Below are 13,822 nucleotides of genomic sequence, written 5' to 3'. Positions count from 1 at the left end.
TGCCTTCAGTGTGGGAGAACCGGGTTCAATCCCTGGGTCAGGAAGATCCCCTAGAGAAGGGAATGGCTACCTGCTCCAGTATTCTTGCCTAGAGAATTCCATGGACAGAGGAGCCTAGGGGCTACAGTCCATGGAGTCGCAAAGAGTCAGACACAACTTAGGATTAACACTTTCACTTTCACTCAGGCACACAAAAGGGAGAGAGAGGAGAGGCCAGGCAGAGGGATGGATGCGAGCAAAGCCACAGTGGCAAGAGAAAGCAACATGGATGGAGCAAAGGGTCAATGTTGAGGGAGTAGGAGAGAAGACACAACATCTGTGCTTTGTTATGCTGTGGGTTGTCTGTTTATTGGAATTTATTTCTAGGAAGAACAGAGAACCCTGGGTATCCTATGCTTGGGAGACACTTTGCTAGAATTCCGGGGATGGAGAGAAGCATGATGTATGGTGCATACCTGCTTTGGGTCCAGTGGTTCTCATATGTGTTCCTTGCTGTTGCCTCCCCTCACAGCCCTCAACATGGGGTTCAGAACTTCTCATTGTTCCCCAGGTTCACATCTCTAATCTGTGTGGTGAGAAACCTCAGTGCCTTTGGGAAGAAGAGGTCCCAGGCCCAGCTTACCTTTCCCTCAGTGTCACTGGGAAGGCAGCACTGGGTGTCTGTGGGATATCCCACCTACTACCTGATTAACCAGCTGACCTGGGACCTTCTGTGATCCTCAGGAATCTGTAAAACGAGAATGGCAGTGCTTCCTTGCAGGGATGCTGCGAGGTTCAAGAAGGAGAATGACTGCATCAGCACCTGGTCCAGCGCTCAGCACGTGTAGGTGTGAGGAGGAAGTGACGTGCAAGCTGACTCAGAGGGGGAGTTCTCCAGGTGAAGGAGGGAGAGGACACTCAGAAAACTTGGTTCCACATGTATGAAGGCATGGAGCCCTGAAGCAGCCTGTGACCTAGGGGCGCGGTGAACAGTGCATGTGGTTGTTGTGTGGGACCTTCTCCCCAAACTCTACCCTAAGCCTGCCCATCCCTAGTGCTCCCCGACCCTGTGAATACCTAGACTCTTTAAAGCCACCATGGACACTTTCCTGTGTTCATCCCTGATAATCAGTCACCATTTCCTGTTGATGTCACCTCCTGAGTCTCCCTTGAATCCACTTTCACTCACCCCCATCCAACAGATATCATCTCTCTCCTCATCACTGACTCTCCATGGAGGTCCTTGCTTCCACTTTTGCTTCCTTCCAGTCCAGTCTACACACCAGCAGGTCATGAAAACTGATGCTGGTATTTCCCTGTGTGGGCTTAGTTGCTCAGTCATGTCCGACTCTTTGCGATATCATGGCCTATACAGTCCATGGAATTCTCCAGTCCAGAATACTGGAGTGGGTAGCCTTTCCATTCCCCAGGGGATCTTTCGAACCCAGGTCTTCTGTATTGCAGGTGGATTTTTACCAACTGAGTCACCAGGGAAGCCCAAGAATACTGGAGTGGATGGCCTATCCCTTCTCCAGCGGATCTTCCCAACCCAGGGAATTGAACCAGGGTCTCCTGCATTGTAGGTGGATTCTTTACCAACTGAGATATCTGGGAAACCCAACTAACACTCTTTGATAGGCTCCTAGAATTCTTGGGGAACCCCCATAGACAACCCTTGACGTGTAGCAAAAGTGCCAAATGGTGTGGCCCCTGCCCACTTTCTAGCTGCTGCTTGAGCTCCTCTGCTCCCTCCTCTACGCTCTCCTGCCACGTGGGGGCCTCTGCTCAGTTCCTAGAACATGTCTTACTCCTTCCCCACCCAGAACCTTGACTTTCAACCCATTTCCTCCCCGTTAGCCTAGTTCACTCCTGCTCATCATTCAAGTTTTTGCATATATGTTACTTCCTCACAGTACTCTGTAGCATTCTCAGCCGGCATGTTCCATTTGCATCTGATTTTAGTTAAGTATCTTTGCATTTGGAGGAGGTGTTTCGAGAGGCAGTGTAACCAAGTGGTAGACTTATGGGCTTGGGAAGCCAGGGAGTATGGGCTCAGAACCTAGTACTGATGCTCATTGGCTGTGACCTTGGGCAAATTATTTACCCACCTTCGTTTCCCCATCAGCACAAAGGGATAATAATAGTACCCATCTCAGTGGGTTGTGAGGATTAAACAAGTTAATATTAGAAAAGCCCTTACTAGTGCTATGCCTCACCCATATTAGGTCACTGTATAAGTATTCGTTACATAAATCAAATGACTTGCTCCCAAGCATTTTGTTCATACGGCATCTATCATGCTGTGTTTAGTCAGACCTGCTTCCCTCAGCTTAAGGTCCTTTTGAAGGCAGGGACTATGGCTTAGGCATTCTCTGTATGCTGATTCCCAGAAAAGTGCTTAGTGCACAGTAGGTTAGCAAGAAATGGTGCAGGAAAGGAATAACATGTGATGAAGGAGGTGAAATGCTAAGAATAGAATCATATTCTAGAGGCAGGCCTGCATGCCTAACTCTGCCCATGCCCACTAGCATGACAAGCCAAAAGACAGGGTCCAAGGGGAGATCCTCCTATTTTGGTGTCCTGCCCTCTAGGGTAGATTCAACACCACTGGTAGATCCACCCAAAATTTCCATAGAGACTTTCTCACACAGCTCAGTATTAAAGGACAAAGCCCACACTGGGCATACATTTTGAAAGACAGACAATAAAACTCAAGGAGTGATCTGGAATGGCTGGGAATGTCACTTTAAAATGCCCTTTTTAAGTATGGAGGGAATTAAGATATTAGATTAACAGATAAATGTCCCAGAGAATAAATTAGAAAATTAGTCAGTTTTTTTGCTTCAATAGCCTCTTTTGCTGAGCTTTAAATTACCAATACTAAGTGGGGAAAAAAAGAAGACTCATTAAAAAAATTGATTTAGGACAACTTGCTAAGAGATATTTTTACCCAATGAGCATGGTATTATTGGAGACAGCTGTGCTCTTTAACTCCCCAAATTTACTTAAAGAATAGATGGAAAACCATCTTTCTACTTTATATGTGTGATTTATTTTGGGGAATGAAGTCTGTATGCTGAATGGTGGTACAGCAGTGAGAGAGGCATGGCTGGGGTACACGGGCCCCCCTCCTACCCCCACTATGTCTCTAGTAGTGTGTGCATGTGTGTGTGCGCGTGCACGTGTGTGTTTGTGTATCTGGGAAAATTCTGCCAGGTGCAATATCTCCTTTTACCTTCAATATCATCAGAGTCACTAAATCACAGTACTAGTGTGTCAACTGCCTATTTGTCAGGTATCAAATCAGAGGCCCCTAGAGTTGGAATTTTAGATTAGCTCTTTCTAACTGCTATTTTGAGCCAGTGTGCTCAGCCCCTCAGTCCTGTCCAACTCTTTGCAATCCCATGGATTGTAGCCCACCAGGCTCCCCTGGCTATGGAATTTTCCAGGCAAGAATACTGGAGTGGGTTGCCATTTCCTACTCCAGGGGTTCTTCCTGACCCAGGGATTGAATCCAGGGATCCCAGCACATCTCTTGCATTGGCGGGTAGATTCTGTACCATGCGGCTGCTGGGCTGTAAAATGTCTGTTACACATGGTCCCTTCTTAATCTTTAGTAACCTAACATTTGAACAAAGGAGTGCGAGATGCTCTAAGCAGTTCATATTCTTTGCAATGCATTTCAGTAATGATAAAAATGAATTAAAGTTAATTTAAAATGTTTACACATACTTAACCCCTTTTTGAAGAATGTATTTAGTTAGTTAGCTTTGAAGCATTTAATAAATGCTTCTTCTATACCCACATCATTTGATTTGTAAGTAGGGACATCATAGTTGAGGTTGGAAATCATGCTTGCTTCTGGGAGACTCCACCCCAGCCACCCTCTCTCTGAGTGAAGGGCTCCCTTAATACATTCCATACTTGAGAGTCCAAGGCTGTCCAGAGTCTGAGAAAACACCCACCCACTCTGTGCAAGGCTTGGGGTGAGAAGTTAATTGTTGAAGGAGGACCAGTTTGTGGTAGAGTCAGGTCTCAGAAATAAGTTTCCTGACTTCCCTAAAACCCTTTCAGAGGTCCCCAAACCCAAGGTGAAAAACTGGTGTTGATCATTTGTGTAACGTCACATCACAAAGCTTCTAATTCACTGCAGATGTTTGCCACAGAATGTTATCCCAGAGACAGAATGTATTGGGTTGGCCAAAAAGTTCATTCAGGTTTTCAGTACCGTCTATAGTAAAATCTGAACAAACTTTTTGGCCAACCCAGAACGTGGGGTTTGGTGGGGACGGCCATCGTGTTGTGCTCTCCTGCTGTCCCCAGGGACGCTGCTCAGGGTGTGTGGGCCCAAGCAGAGGAGGGGTTGGTGCCCAGAGCTCTAGTGACCACAGTAGCTCCACCCACCTGCTTTTCTTGAACTGTTTCTTACTCTTACAAACTAAGAGGTAGGTAGGTATTCCTTGTCCATTTTATCGATGAAGCAATGTGGCCCAGAGAGGTTTGCTGTTGTTTAGTTGCAGAGTCGTGTCCAACTCTTTTGTGAGCTCCATGGACTGTAGCCCACCAGGCTCCTCTGTCCATGGGATTCTCCAGGCAAGAATACGGAAGTGAGTTGCCATTTCTTTCTCCAGGGGATCTTCCCAACCCAAGGACTGAATCCAGGTCTCCTGCTTGGCAGGCAGATTCTTTACCACTGAGCCATCTGGGAAGCCCTCTAGAGAGGTGAGGTTAGGTAACTACTGAAGACTCGGGTCTGCCTGACTCTGAAGCCTGAGGAAGCTCTTCCCATTTAAATAGACACCATACTAATGGACAACACTGTCCAGAAGTTGAGTCAGCTGTGTAGAGAAGAGAGGCACAGAGCCTTAGCTGGAGAGAGAAGATGAGGTTGATGGAAGCTTTCCGTCCGTTCATTTTATTATGATTATTTTTAAAGAGAACACCTGAAGTGCATGGACTACCTCTAAAAGCAGACAAATGAAAAGCCTCCCACTAGGTGCCTCTGGAGTAGAAACCAGGAGGCTAGGGCTAGGATAGGAGGGACTTTTTTTTTTTTTTTTTTTACCATATACTTATTTTGTACCTTTTAAAATTTTGTACATGTGAATGTGTTACCTTATTAAGGGTAAATAAAATTTAAATTTAAAAGAGGAAAGAAGAGAAAGATAATGCATGCATTTGCTACAGAATTTAGCCTGTACAAGTAGAATGTGGGACACAGCCGTGAATGTCCTTCTGCTGTTGATCCCAGTCCTTCTGGCTACCCCTCCTCCCCACCACCATGGCCCCCATCAGCCATTGCTGTCGTTTTGAAGACCCTTGGTGCACACATGTACACATGTCCTCTTTAGCATAAGTTAGATTAGATTGTACATATTGGGTGGTAGCTTGTTTTTTTCACTGACTATTCCACATCACAGGTTTACTTCATTCATTTCAATGGCTGCCTGATGTTTCCTCTATGTGGATGTACTAAAATGTATTTATCCAGTTCTCTATTGATAGATATTTAAATTGTCTCCAGTCTTTGCTCCTATAAGAAACCTAACAGTGAATATTCTTATTATGTCTTTCCACACTTGTGCAGGTCAGTCTGTAAGATAAACATTTAGTGGTGCACATCAAAAGATCAAAGGATATTTGTGTGTCTTTGATTTTTTTTTAAGATTTTTTTTGATGTGGACCATTTTTAAGTCCTTATTGAATTCATTACAATAGTGCTCTGTTCCATGCCCTGGTTTTTCCTGATCCTAACTCTCTGACCAGGAATTAAACCTGCACCTGCTGCATTGGAAGGTTAAGTCTTAACCACTGGACCACCAGGGAAGTCCCATGTCTTTGTTTTTAAAAATGATATTTGCAGCTTAAAATTTGAGAGATATTGTCATATTGTCTCCTGAAGAGGTTGTACAATTACCCTTCCACCACAAGGCATGAGGATGTTGGTTCTTCACACACAGGGAAGGTTTTTGCAAAGAGGAGCAAATTTTCTATGGAAGAGAAGTCTTTAAGACACAGTACAAAGGCTGTAAGGGCTGGTTCCGTGGCCTCTCCACGGCAGGGGCAGAACCATACCCACAGGGCCTTTGCCCATCTCCACAGGGACTGGGTTTCCCTCCTTAGTCATTCTATGGATATTTATGGAATATCCACTGTGTGCCATGTACTTTACTAGGACCTGGAGGGATCACCAGGAGTCAGACTCTGGACTTGCCCCCAAGAAACCTGTGATCTAATTGGGCAGCTAAGAAATCCCTTATGAGAAGAGAAGCAACAGTACAAAAGACTGAAAGCCTGGGTTCTAAGTGAGGTTTACCAGCAATAAGTGTCTCTGGAGGCTGGGGGCAGTGGATCACTTTTGGCCTTGGGAAGCCTTCTTAGAGGAAGCAAAATCTATGCTAACCTTGAAGAATGGGTAAGATTTTGCTAGGCCAAAGGGAGAAGGTGAGTGTTAGAAGTGGGAAACAGATTCTTAGTTATTATACAACAGTTAATTGGTGCTGATCACAATGCATGAGACAAAAGAAATGTGGGTTCAATCCCTGGATCAGGAAGATCCCCAGGAGTAGCAAATGGCAACCCACTCCAGTATTCTTGCCTGGAAAATTCCCATGGACAGAGAAGCCTGGCGGGCTACAATCCACGGGGTCACAAAGAATTGGACACGACTGAGCAATTGAATGAACACACACACACACATACATGCCAGATCCTGTGCAAGACATTAATTAATTTGCTCAAGTAGCAAGTCCTGCATGCCTACTGGGAGCCTGGGGAACTTAGATTCTAGGCGTTTTCACACTTGTATGTCTCATTTTACAGAGAGGCAAACTGAGGCCCAGGGAGGTTAAATAACTTGCCCAAGTTCACCCAGCTAGTGAGTGGCCAAGCTGGAAGCCTAATGTTGGTTTTCTGATCCTTATTGTCTGGTCCTTATTATCCCTTGCTAACTGCTAGAAAGCAAAGGTACAGAAGGAAGAATGCACAAAACCCATTTGGGAGATAAAATATAGGTCAGTTTATGAAGGATAATTTAGGCACCAGACCTGAGGTCTATTCCAGTTGCCCAAGCTGCATACCCTTATAACAAAACAATCTGTAAGAAAAGAGGACATTTTTGTGGTTTGAAATTTCACAGCTCATGCAAGTGGTGTTTATTTTTTCCTGCAAATTACAATCTGCATTGACATTATTAAGGAAATCACATGGACCCAGCAGAAAATGAAGAATCCAATTGATTATTTTTATTGCTGTAGAAGTCTTTTGTAGGCGGGCTGGGCAGAGACCCAATTTCATTTGCTTGCAATATTGCAAACGCTGCTAATTGCCTGTCTTTAGTAAAGGATAGAGACAAAGGAACAATCAAAGGTATTTATTAGAATTTGTTGGGATAAGTTAGCTTCACATTTCAGTGGGCTTCATCTCAGTGCAGAATACCCAAACTCCACGTGTTAATAAATGACAGACAAGACATCGCCTTTTGCACTCTTTGTACAGTTGTTTCTAGCAATGCTGTAAAATACCATTGAATTGATTATTTTCAGGCTGACTTTTTTCCTGCAGAACTTGAACTATCAGTGCATTGCCATTCAATCCAATTTAGTCGTTATGACAGTTGGAATAACTACATTGCATCTTAATGTATGTGTCTCATGCATAAATCACATTGTTTGCCAAGCAATAATGAACAGAGAAGCTGCTAGGAGACTGGAAATCAGTGCTCAACAGATAACTGGGTCTTATAGATTGGAAGGTGGAAATTCACTGAACATCTGAGAGTCCAGTAAACTCCGGCTTCATCTCTGGGACATAGAGCCCATCAGAATGTAGGTTATTTTGGTGCTTAAAAGATCTTCATTGACATGACATCCTTTCAATGTTTATAAAAGTTGCTTTAGCTTTCCAGTTTGATGCACATTTTCTTATTCATTCATTCATTTCTGAGAGCTCTACTGTTGGGGGTCTGAAGAATCATGCATTGTCTTTGCCCACTGAGCAATAACCCTATAAAGGCTACCAAACAAATGCATACTAATTCTGGTAGTGCAGGGTAGAAGTGGTCTATGGTCTGAAAGCTTTGTTCTTGGGAGAGATGGCAGGTGATAGGTTTAGAACCATACTCTGAGGTCAGTTCTTAACCAACTATATGATCTTGGGCAATTTGCATAACCTCTCTAGGTCCTAGTTTTCTCATCTATGAAATAGAGATAAACCACAGCCATGATGGGGTTGTTAGAGGAGAAAACTACCTGATACTCAGCTCAGGAAATGCAAGCTTTTATAATTACTGTTTATTCTTAGATTTTAGGCATCAGTCACCCAAACTTGACAGCAAGGCAGGTAGTGGTGGGGGTTATCAGGGAGGACTTTGATGGGTGAGCCTTGGGTAAGCTGAGTTGTGTGGAGGAGATGGGCCTTTTGCAGGCAGGAGCTGAAAACCAGAGCCTGGGCAGGTGGATAGGGTTTGGGTACAGGGTGTGGGTCCCTCTGACATGAGTGGGAGAAGTGAGAGGAGATTGGAGAAGTAGGCTCGTCATGGAGGGATTCGTGGATCCCTGCACACTGGCAGTTGTTCAAATTTTCCCCGAGAATCAGGCCAGTCCTCATAAGCGAAGGGGAAGTGAAAATCTATTGCTTGAGGCCTGGCTTCCCTGGAGATCTAGTATTTTATTCCCAAAATGAAATTCAATCACTGCTTCCCTGGGAAAATCCATAAATTAAGGCAAGGCAGAAAACACAGGCGTTTTTTAACTTCTACATCATCCATCTCTGAGACTCTGTGGGAACTTCCAACAGGGGCGGTCAGGGTAGACATAAGTCTTCTACAAGCTTAAAGGGGACACATTACCAATGATTGTCAAACCTTTTATTTTCCTCATTGTGGAGTTTTGTGCCCTTTATGATGACATAGAGAATATTTCCCCCAAATTAATAGATTTCAAAAGCCTGTAAAATGTCTGTGGGCCCCACTCTCATCTCCTCTCTCCCAGCCTTTTCCAGCTCTGTCCCCAAGGGCTGGTCCATGTGGATGAGCTGCTAAGTGGGATTTCTGGAAACTTGGGGCCTAGCCTCTGAATTAAGGTGGTTGTCTCAGCCCTGCTTCATTCTTTCACTTCTTTCTTCAGCTATCATGGGGCTCATGGGGCCTCAGAAGCACTTTACCCCATCCTAAGATACATCTTGGCAGAGGAAATCCAAGGCAGGTTTTGTTTTAGAAGATCAGAGATGGCAGATTTCCTTTTCTTCCCTGGAAGAAACTGTACAGACAACCTTCTGGCTTCCTTATCCAGTGCCTGTGACTTCAGCTGAAGGGAAAATATCTTTAAAGGGAAAATGGGACCTCCTTGGAGGTACAGTGGATGGGAGTCTGTCTGCCAATACAGGGGATATGGGTTCGATCCCCAGTCTGGAAAGATTCCACATGCCAAGGAGCAACTAAAGCCCATGTGCCACAACTACTGAGCTCACACACTGCAACTACTGAAGCTTGTGTACCTAGATCTCGTGCTCTGCAACAAGAGAAGCCACCACAGTGAGAAGCACGTGCCCCGCAATGAAGAGTAGCCCCCACTGGCTCCAATTAGAGAAAGCCCGTGTGCAGCAATGAAGACCCAGTGCAACCAGAATATAACTAACTAAATAAATTGATAATAATAATAATTAAAAACGAAAACCTAAAGGAACTTGATGGGGATGCTCTCAGTCAGCTCGGCAAACACTGGCTGATGGGGAGCCCAGCCACCTTGGTGCAGGACTGACTATACTGAGACATCGCTGCTCTTGATTGACACGAGTCAGAATGAGCTGGAGGATTGGTGGACTGCAGGCAGAACCCTGGGCGCGATGCAAGCCAACAGAAACAGAGGCTATGTAGTTCAAGGCCAAATGAACTTTGAGTCAACTGTTACCAGGCAGCAATTACAGACCATTTGACAGCCTCCCAAACTGGGGACACGTGCCATCCATTTGATTCTGACCCAGCCCTGTGAGGAAGGAGGTCTTTGCCTTGTTTCATAGGTGAGGAAGTGAGGCTCAGAGAGGCTTGTCCAAAATGCCACAGAGCTAGCATCTGGCAGAACTGGTGCTTCAGAGGGTCTAATGGCTAACCCCATGCTCCTTTCCTGGCACCATGCCACTCATTTGTTATGCAGCCAGCAGAATGGGGCCTAGGCCAGCCGATGGACTGACCCCCTAAGTGTTCTATTCTTAGTGTGAATCACTGTAATGGTAGGGGCCTCAGTTTACCCAGCTGCATCAAGGAGGAGACTGACTCCAACTTATTGCCAGCCCAGAAGGAAGGCATAACTACTTGGCACACAAAGAAGAAATCAAGAGGAACCAGTCTACATCGCTTCCTGGGGCTGTCTCTCTTGGAGGATGATATGCAAAATGCGAGATTAGAATAAATAGGATGAAAAAGGAAGCCTCCCAGTACCCTGTGTCTCCCCTGGACAGTGCATAGGCTGTGCTCCGAGGGAACCTGTCCTGCTATCTTCCCAAATGAGCCCTAGGGGCTGCCTGCCTCTCAGATGTACCAGAGACTCGGAGAGCTTGGGTGCCAGAGCAGATGGACCTGGGCTGGAAGCCCAAGTTCATCATTTCTGTACTGATCACTGAGCCCAGCTGAGACTCAGAGTCGTCATCTGTGAAATGGGGACATATAAGAATAGCATCCGGCTAGGGTTGTTGTGAGAGGTGAGACAACGCATGGACCATGCTTGGCACTCTTTCTGGCGTAAGGAGTGTCCCCTGGACTTCCCTGGTGGTCCAGTGGTTAAGAATCTGCCTGCCAATGCAGGGCACATGAGCTCAATCCCTGGTCTGGGAAGATTTCACCTGCCAAGGGGCAACTAAGCCCGTATGCCACAACTACTGAGCCAACAGTCTAGAGCCCACGAGCCGCAACTTCTGAGCCCATATGCCCTAGAGCCTGTGCTCCTCAACAAGAGAAGCCACCGTAATGAGAAGCCTGGGAACCACAACAAAGAGTAGCCCCCCACTCACTGCAACTAGAGAAAGCCTGTGCATAGTGACAAAGACCCAGGCAGCAAACAGCAAACAAAAAACACATAAATAATTTTTAAAAATTAAAAGAAGTGTCCACTAAATGATACGTCACGTTTATTGCTAACATTTGGTCAGTGCTCACTGTGTGTCAGGCACTGTGCTAACCACTTTCTGTAAATTAAGTCACTCAATCCTATTAAACAGGTAAAGAGCTTCACCTAGTTCCTGGCATAAGGAGAGTGCTTACGGGTGGTACCTGTTGTTAACCTAAGGTTTTGCATAGTTAAACCTGCCCAGGTCTGGGCCTCGTCCTGGGCTGTCTGTTTCATGGGGACGGAATGTCATGACCTCGCTCATGTGTCCTTCAATGTCTCCCTTTGTTGTAAATCCATTTATCGCTCAAGGCCGAGCACAGAGGCCACCTCCTCACAGTTTTGCGGTTTCCTGGTGGAGACAGACAAGTAAATCAGCAGTTGCAATGGAGTTCCAGAGTGCCTCAGCTGGGGTGAGTGTGAAGCTGTGGTCGTAGGAAACAGGAAGGGGACAGTCACCTCTGATGTGAGGGCAGAAAGGACAGGGAAGAGGTGATGGACAAAAGACATTGGAATTGGTCTTGAAGGAAGAGCAAGAGTATGTTGGGCAGAGGAGAGGAAAGAGGACGTATTCAGGAAGCTTTGGGTCACTGGAGAGGGTCAGTGAGCAGGCAGAGGGAGCGGGTGGAGGGCCGTGGTGACCAGGCTCAGTTGTATTTTCTCTGGAGGCTGTGAGGAGCTGTTATTTTAAGCTGGGAAGAAAATGTGATTAAATCTGCCTCTTTGAAACATCACTGGGATTGCAGAGAATGGTTGGATGGGAGAGTGGGAGCTGCTGGGGGCCTAGAGCAGGAGTGCAGGGCGGGGGGTTCAGGGTGTGGAGAGCACAGAAGTCAGGGAGTGCAGGGCAGGCAGGCCTGTGAGACCTGTGGTGGAATGAGGGTCAGTGGACTTCATGACTGGCCCGATGTGCGGGGAGGGAGAGAGAGCTGCCCAAGGTGACTTCAGTGCTCTGACTTGGGAAGGTCTGACAAGGGAGGGATGAGAAGGGGCCGTGTGAGGGGGCATCTGAGAAACCATTTGTTCCCTCAGCACGGGCAGTTTGGTGCACAGATGGGAGCCTCTCTGCTTTGGCCCCTGGGCGGAGGTCCTGAGTCCTTGGGGACCTGGACACCCAGCAGCCAGCTCCAGCTGCCCCAGCCTGGGAGTGGTTCGTGTCCTTGACAGGATGAGGACTGTGACACAGAGGGGAGTGGAGGGGCCTGAGGATGTTTAGCTTGGGTTGAGGGACTGAAGAAGCCGTTACCCTCACCCTGACCCTTCGTGTCTTCGTGGAGAAGACACAGCTCTTTGTGCTCCTGAACACCAAGCTCCGATATGTGAGAGAGAGCCCAGAGATGCTCAATCTGGGCTCAGCATAAATGAGACTTGTTTCTTTCTCTACAAGATGGTGACCAATTGCCTACGTCAAGAGAAATATGTGTAAAGTGCTCTTTCCTGCTCCCAGCACAGAGGATGTGCTCCCTGGTGGTCAGGAGGTGCCTGGAAGAACTGTCCTCACCTCTCCCTCCTGAAGTTCCCATGCTCCCTGCCCCGGTCCCTGGAGCTCTCAGTGGAGGAGGGATGGTTGCCTCATACTGGATGTAGAAGGGCTTCAGATCAAGGGTTACCCTCCCACTACAAGACTACACCACTTTTGGGTGAGTAGATGGATCTGGTGTGGCTGCAACACGGTTTTAGCTGACAGTGAGTCAAAAAGGGGACAGCTTTCCTTTTACCCAGATTTGCTTCAATGTGAAACAATATACGTGCATGTGTGTTCAGTCACTTCAGTCCTGTCCAACTCCTTGTGACCCCATGGACTATGTAGTCCTCCAGGCTCCTCTGTCCATGGGATTCTCCAGGCAAGAATACTAGAGTGGGTTGCCATGCCTTCCTCCAGGGGATCTTTCTGACCCCGGGATTGAACCCATGTCTCCTGCATCTCCTGCATTGCAGGCAGATTCCTTACTGCTGAGCCAGTGGGGAAGCCGGTGAGATAAGGTAGAGACTGTAAATGGCCATAGTCAGGCCAACCTGACTTGTCTAGGTTGGAGATAATCAGGACCCTTGATCCTCTGGGAGGCAGCATGGTACACTGGAATGAGCAAGAGATTTGGGGTCAGGGAACCTGGCATGAAAGCCCGTCTTTGTCCCTTGTGAGCTCTGTGGCCTTGGACAAGTCACCTAACCTCTAAGACTCACATTCCTCCTCCTCTGTGTTGTTTCAAGGAGGGCAAGAGATGATGTAGGCAAAGCCCCTCACTGCACCTGGCGTACAGTAAGGACACAGGAAACTATCACCACATCCATAGCTGAACCAGCTAATGTGAGAAAAATATTAACTGGAACAGTTTCTTCTCCTCCCACCTCCCGGCTGCATCGTCACAGGCTGTCCCCAGACATTTCCCCTGGAGTTTTGTCTGTGGCTTGTCATTTTGTCTGCTTGCCTTTCATCCTCCTGAAGTCTTGCTAATCGCACAGGAAGTGGGTGGGTAATGTGCTTCTCTGTTGTTCCACTGGCCTCCCAGTGAGTCGTACTGTTTTGCTTTCCTCACCACGGGGGCTTCTCACACCCTCTAATGACTGTTTTCCCTTCAGAAATGGCATATTTTTAGACAAAAGCATTTCCTGTGGTTCATCTCTGACTCGCTGGCAGATCTCTGATTTCTCGTCAGTTTTCTCTGTCTCTCTCTGGTCACATAAAACCCACTTCAGGAGCGTGTGTGCAGGAAATGCAGGAACCGCACGCTCCCAGCAGCCTT

The 13,822-nt window shown here is 46.8% G+C and overlaps 1 protein-coding gene and 1 long non-coding RNA gene across 6 annotated transcripts in view; one reads left to right on the top strand and one right to left on the bottom strand.

Annotated features, from left to right (window-relative positions):
* The window catches only part of LOC122705188, a 42,294-nt gene extending 41,152 nt beyond the window's left edge, over nucleotides 1-1,142 (top strand). Inside the window, exons 3-4 of the long non-coding RNA XR_006344051.1 lie at nucleotides 187-295; nucleotides 724-1,142. This is a non-coding gene — a long non-coding RNA (uncharacterized LOC122705188). The remainder of the gene's footprint in view (nucleotides 1-186; nucleotides 296-723) is intronic.
* The window catches only part of LIPC (lipase C, hepatic type), a 181,688-nt gene that overhangs the window by 92,506 nt on the left and 75,360 nt on the right, over nucleotides 1-13,822 (bottom strand). The window lies entirely within an intron of this gene.

The sequence above is a fragment of the Cervus elaphus genome, chromosome 12 (assembly GCF_910594005.1).
Source record: "Cervus elaphus chromosome 12, mCerEla1.1, whole genome shotgun sequence".
In the NCBI taxonomy this organism is placed as follows: Eukaryota; Metazoa; Chordata; class Mammalia; order Artiodactyla; family Cervidae; genus Cervus; species Cervus elaphus.
This window is presented reverse-complemented; position numbering and strand designations above follow the sequence as displayed.